Here is a 7,117-nt window from a genome sequence, read left to right on the forward strand (position 1 = left end):
AGTGAGGAGAATTTGCTACCTTTCTATGATCAAGAAATGGATAGATATTCTAGTCTTCTCGGATAAGGACGAATAAACCGTAGGCCCCGTCTCCTGCAGGGCTAGGGGTAGGAGACGTTAATTTCCCACGCACGAGAATACTGTGTTGTGGATGTCCTCCCTTGGGGTGGGATGGGTGGGAATTGGCCCTGAAAAGCTCCCATGGGGAGTGGTCAACTAACGTATGTATGCATGTATGTAAGTTTTAAAACCAATTATGTGACAGGTCATAACTTCGTACTTGCGAATTTAACTTTATTCAGGTATACAAATTTATAAAAAAGCAAACAAACTAAAGGGAAGGTTGCTTGAAATGCCATGATTGCTTGTGAGTCGTGATTTCATTCACTAAAACATGCAACCCGGCATCGAGGACAGGAAATGATACTTTTGTCTTCGTCTAAAGATTCACGAATTCAAACTTTTTAGTAAAAAGGAAAAGGATATCTATAACAAAGCAGCTTTTGTCAACAGTTCAGTACAGAATCCTTTGGCTTTAGAGACCATAAAAAGGACGCTCGTTAACCCTTAACTTCAATGGCGAGCAGAAAATTGATGAGAAGAGAAAAATATCAATTTATAGTAGACTATTTGCTGCTCCAATACCAAATTCTTCGAACAAACATCACAAGAAATGTATAGCAGTCAGTAAGGAGAATTGCTAATGAGATCTTGGAATGAAACGGATTGATGACGGGTGGACAAATGGTATATTGTAAAGCTTAGCGCAACATCTATGGAAATTCACTTTCTTGGTAAGTGTTACAATTGCTTTCCCGCTGCGAGGTTTACAAGCTAAAAGGTTCCCTGTTTCTTAATATGGAATTGGGGAGTTGTACTACATCTTAAAGTGCTACTGAAACGAAATTTTCGTATCTGAAATATTTGGTCTAACCTGTAGTTTTGAATATGCTGATCGTCATGAGATAATTTGCTTTGGCCAAAAAGAAGCGAAAGATATCTTTTTTAACCGTTCAAATCTAAAATTTTACACAAAACCATGTCCGGGCCCTGGTACCGAGCGAAATGGATTGATGACGTCACTGGTTGTGTTCAGTCCGATAGCGTGGTTTATTTCACTCACTGTTTGTTTATATTCGGAGGCGAAGGAGATAGCAGACATTGAAGTTTTGTCAATTGAATCTTCTTCTGAACGAAGCGAAGTTGTCTCCAGTAGCGAAGAGGAAGATGGTGGCGTAAAATGGGGTTGACAGGCCTACACGACTCCCAAGCGTGTGTTTAGAGTAGCCTATTCAAAGTTTAGCCCTCACGATTATGTCTTTGAGCGACCGCCCTCTTTTGTAAGCTACGAGCGGCGGATTTTTGGATAGTTCGCTCAGTAGTGGTTGTATTTCTATTAAATGCCAGTTTTTCATGAGAATTTGCTTTATGTGTGGCACTGAGTACGCACATCAGGGATTGCGTCTTTTTCGAATCGTTCGCCTTTGTAGATGTACAGCTATTTGTTTTACTGTCTCGATCGTTAAGTTGTCTGGATTGCTTTCAGCTTGCGCCACGCGTGCTGATTCGATCGTACTACAGTTCTTAGTGTTCAGTGTTCCAGCCGTTTTGGCTCGTTTTCTTTTCTTTATTTCGGTATTAAAACGACCGATTTCACATTCATAGAAACACATGATCGCCTTTACTGTTTCTTGCTCCGCGTTGTTAAGGATTTGCGTTATCTCATTTTTTAAATCCTCGTCTGCTCTTATTTTGGCCCTCGCCCTATATTGTAGGGATTCTGGGCATGTTCTGCTAGGCATTTGGTACAGAGGGATTTGTTCGTTATCCTCAGACTTGCCGAGTAGATCATCTTCAGTGGCGGTTTCGTATGAGGCTTCCATGTTTTCTTCATTCTCTGAATGGCATTGCTTTGGCCCGGGGCGTTTAGTAGCCCATCTGCCGTTATAATGTCTTTCGAAATTTTCTGTTGATGGTCAGGCAAGACCGCGGTTTCGATCCTAATCTTTGGATCTCGTCAGTTGCCGATTAACTATATAGACTGGTAGAGATTCGTTCTCGGTATCAGTCGGGAATTTTGCTTCCTATCCAGGCGAACCTCTCGCAGATAGCCAAGATGCCGATGTGGCCGCCGATGAATAAGAAGAGGATGACATTTTGCCCGAAATCCTCTTTTTCGGCCTCCCAACATGCAAGCCACACTCCATGCTTTTACCCTTCTTTCACAGAAGTACACAACCAGTGACGTCACAGGGCTGTTTTGGCCGCGCCAACATGGCCGCCAATTTTGATCTCAGTCTGTCAACTTCGAATGCTTAAAAATGTACTTTCCGGTATGCGTTGGTCCAAAAAAAGTACACAGCGTTTGCAAATAACGTTCAAACTCTATTATATTGCAAAAATCTCAGATATGAAAATTACGTTTCAGTAGCACTTTAACATTTTGACTCAGCATTGATGTATTAATATATCCCCATGAAAAAACCACATTAAACAGATTGAATGATTTGTTTCTCGCCAAGAGAAAATATTCACTTCGTCTCGCGGATTGACTGATGACCGGATATACTGTAAAAGTATCAGAATGTCTAACAGTGATACACAACTTGCCATGGTCGTTTAGATGGAAAAATTTGTTACTTCCTTTTACGCTCTGAGACTAGTCATTATTTTATAACTGCGAGAGGGGGGTCGGATTTTTCTTTTTTTGAGGGAGGGAGGCACATGGTTTTCAGAGGGAAAAGAAGTGGATCAGTCGTCTCTACAAAGTATAAAGGGTAGGGACCAATGAAAATTGACTGCCAATCAATTGCCAAGAAAATTTCAGGGCCTGATAAAAAGGATCAGGTAAATGGTATTGTGACACAACCATTATCCTCCAAACCCCTCCCCCTCCCCCCCCCCTCCCGTGAAAGACAAAGACCATTCTATGGGAAAGGGAGGGTTCGAAGAAAGAAAATGGATTTCTCTTAAGGCGGGAAACAAATTTTAGCACTTAAAGCTGAATATCAGATTTTCTTGCTTAGCCTTGATATCGTTGACGAAACGCCCAGAAAATGTCTAATGAGAGGCATTCATATCTTTTTTCGTCCTTTTTATGTTTTTCTTTTTGGTATCCTATGCAAAAGTATGCAAAACATTGTGACGTTTTGTCCGCGGGGATTTCAACTCGAAATCTAAATATTCATGAAGAAAAAAACCAAGTCATTCATGGCGGGTGTGTTTGCTGGCGTTCTTCTTTAAGACGAAATTTCACTTTTAGAAATAACAAATCAAATACTGAAGACATCCAAAGGACTGAGGAAATGTTGACAAGCTTTGGTCTCTTTCTGGTGAGTAGTTGAACGCGTTATTCCTCCGCAATTTAAGTTAGAATGTTCTGCGGTGGTTTTCTTATCAGTCGTGTGTTTGGGGAGGTATTGTCTGCTTCTCTAAGGATTCACGATGTTTTGATAAAATCTTCAATTTATTGCCAAACCTTTTTATACATTTCCACACGTAGGACTTCCAAAAAAAAAAAGGCTCATTTTAACTTCGCATTTGAATACTTATCTATCAGCGTGACTTGTCCCAGACAATATGGCGGTTTTCACAACTGATTTCAGTTCTGATTTGAGTACTGTTTAACTTTGTAAAGTTATTATCTCTCCCTTTGCTACTTAAAAACTCTCTTTTTCTGCCATCATTCAATGCTTTTAAGTATCTCTAGTAGCAAAAGTCAGGCTCTGTCTTATAGCTCAGTTTTTTATCATCTTTTTGTTTGCTTATTTATTCAGAGCATAGTTAGTAGAGGGAATGGAAACGGCGATTTCAAAACAAGAATACAAGGAGATCAAGAGGATTGAAAACGATGGATAATCACAAGCACAAGTTTACGCTGGAGGAAACAGATAAGCGGAATTAGCCTTAATTTTTAAAACTTGACAGGATTTTGATTGAAGATTGTAAATCGCAGAAGTCTTCTGGAGCACCCGATCAAAATTTAGGGCTGTTCATATTCACGATTTCGAATGTCTCAATCTAAGAAATATCTTCGAATTTTCTGTCGCTTCTAAGACTTTTGTTTTCTTGACTGAGGAAAAATAACTAGGGATAGTTTCGTGAAGCACAATTTCATTACATGGTTGGCGTCTAAATTTTTCTAAGATCTTGTTTGTTTTTTTTTGTTTTTTTTCGATTCGAGAAGTATCAGTCATCACACATCACTTGTACTTAGAATTCTTCAGCGGAAACATGAAGAGACCTACGATTTTTTTAGAAGTGAGATTTCTTTTGCCTCAATTCTGTACGTAGATTTCAGGTATTCTCACTTCTTCAAGAAGATATAATAAGAGACGATTTTTAAAAGCACCATTACATTTCTAACAACTTCTGAATTTGTTTCATAATTTTGTATGTGCTCTTGGGAATTTTGATATCTTCATGGAAACATGGTGAAATAGATTTGCTTGAGGCACAAAGTCGTTTTCACATTTTATCTTCCGATTCAAATAATATCGACGTATAACTCGTGTTTAAATTTCTTCCAAGGAAGCTTAAAAGGCCTTCAATTTTATTGGAAGCGCGATTTCTTTTAGTTCGAGAAATGACCAAATTTTTCTGTTGCCCAGCGATTGGGAATTTTGATATGTCGGCAGGTAAACTTGACGACACAATTTGAAGAAACACAATCACTTCAACATTTAATTCTAAATTGGTTTTAAGGTTTACTTTTTTCCTGTTTTTAAGGAGTATCATCAAGAGCCATAATGGGATATATTATGGCTCTTGGTATCATGTTTTAAGCATGATGTCTGCAGTATTAGATTTCTTACGCGAAAACTTAAAAAGGTCCCTGATTTCAATTTATAGGCTCCTAGGAATTTTGATTTCTTTGGAAAAACTAACGAAAGAGAGAGAATTTCAAGAGAGTACGATGTTATTTAAAACTATTTGTAACTTGCTTTGCTTGGTCTTGATTTTCCTTATCCGAGGAAATCGTTTTACAAAATACCTACAGTAGTGTGATTTTTTTTTTAGCGGATAGGCTAGGAAGGCTTGTGTTTTCCTAGGAATTTCTGTCACCTTTATTTTCCTTAAGAAACCCTAACGAGGCAGAACTTTGAGAGTCAAATTACATTTTTGATTTCTTCTAATTCTACTTTGTGGTCTTGTTCATCGATTCAATACCTATTGTTCAATAAGGTCTCTAGTATTTAGATGTTTTCTTCGAAAACTAAATAGACTTTCGATCTTAAGGAAAGCGCGATGTTGTTCTTCGCAATTCCAGAAATAAATTCAATATCTTAAAAATTTATTTTCTATATTCAAGAAATATCGTTTTACAACATATTCTTGTGAAGGTGTAGTCTGATCGTCCGAGTGAGTGTAGTCCTGAGAAGGACTGTTGTCGGTGGTAGTGACTGACGTTTCGACAACCTGTGCGGAAGTCATCATCAGAGTCAATGATGACTTCCGCACAGGTTGTCGAAACGTCAGTCACTACCACCGACAACAGTCCTTCTCAGGACTACACTCACCCGGACGATCAGACTACACCTTCACATGTTACCCCCGGGTTCAAACCATTTACTGCACAACATATTCTTATTATTTGGATTTATTCCGCTAATCTCATGGAGCCTCTGATTTGAAGCGTGATTTCGTTTATCCTATTTCTATGAATTACTTTGACTTTTTGTTGTTCCTCGCCAAGGAATTTTAATTTTTTCAGGTAAACATTATGAAGAGAGATAATTCAAAGATATGCAATTGCATTTATAACTGCCTGGAGTTTTAGTTTTTGTTTTCTTATTGTAGGAACATAGTTAATAACATCTGCAGTGCTAGTTTTCTTCAGTGAAAAATTTAAAGGCCTCCAATTTTATAGGCTCTTCGGAATTCTGTCCCTATCTAAATTCACGACTCGTAAACACCAATAGTAAAATATTTACATTCTCTGTCGCTATAACTTACAGTTTAGTTCCGCTAAATCTAAATATATGTTTATTCAAGAAAACGTAGCGAAAGGTTATTTCAAAAGAGCACAACTACGTTAGTGTTTACTTGTAATTCTTTTTGGAAATAAAGCCGAGCTTTTTTTTATACCCTTCGAGAGGTATCGATTTAAACAAATCTAAGATTTAAAGATTATTGAAGGGAATCGAAGTTATGTTTGTCTTAATTCAAGACAGGGAATCACATCAAGTTGTGATTTTAAAAAGAATCACAATAATTGCATTGTGGGCTGCCTCTAGTTTTGTTTGTTTTGTTAAGTCTTGTTTTATCCATTCGAAAAGAATCGTATTAATAAATATTTAGTAATACATAGACAGGTAAAAACAAGTGATATAATATCCCGACGTTCCGCCGACTTCATGACGCCATTATCAAGGGTACAAATGAAAATAACATTAACAAATGCGTGTTCAAGAGTTACAACTAATTTACAAATACTTTAGCACGAATAGAATCCGTTTGCACGTTCAAACTCGGTGTTAATTGTTTGATGTAAAGCATCTCGTTGACAAAACAATCGAATTTGTTCATGCACTTCTTGAGAACTTCGAAACAGCTAAGAAGGTCCTCAGCGTGTTCGTTGTCGTAGTGCTTGTGCTTGAATCGTTTTCAAAAATTATCTTTTGCTAGGTTTTGGATTTCTTCTGCAAAAATTAAGAAGGCCTTCGATTTTTAAGGAAGCGCGATTTCTTTTGAAACAATTTTCATAATCTCAAACCTTTTTTTTGATTCAAAAATTAGCCTTTTATCATCTGGATTTTACCAGCGAAAAATTAAAAGACCTCCCAATTGATTCGAAATATAATGCCGTTTGCCTTAATTCCAGAAATTACTTTATCTGTCGCTCTTTGCATTTGAGTCATGATTTATTTAGGTAAACATTTAAATGAGAGATAATTTGAAGAAGCGCGATCATTTCCATACGTACTGCTAATTTCGTTTTAAGGTTGTGTTGCAATATATCTTAAGCTGTTTGGAGTTAAGATTATTTCGAGGAACAACTTAAATTTCTTTTCTTTTACCACTCAAGAATAATCGTCTTAAAACATTTTCAGCGAAAAGTAAGAAGTACTCCACTCTATGAGAAGCGAAGAATATTTCCAGATAATTTTTCAGAGCA

Source organism: Stylophora pistillata, chromosome 11, assembly GCF_964205215.1.
Source record: "Stylophora pistillata chromosome 11, jaStyPist1.2, whole genome shotgun sequence".
Taxonomy (NCBI): domain Eukaryota; kingdom Metazoa; phylum Cnidaria; class Anthozoa; order Scleractinia; family Pocilloporidae; genus Stylophora; species Stylophora pistillata.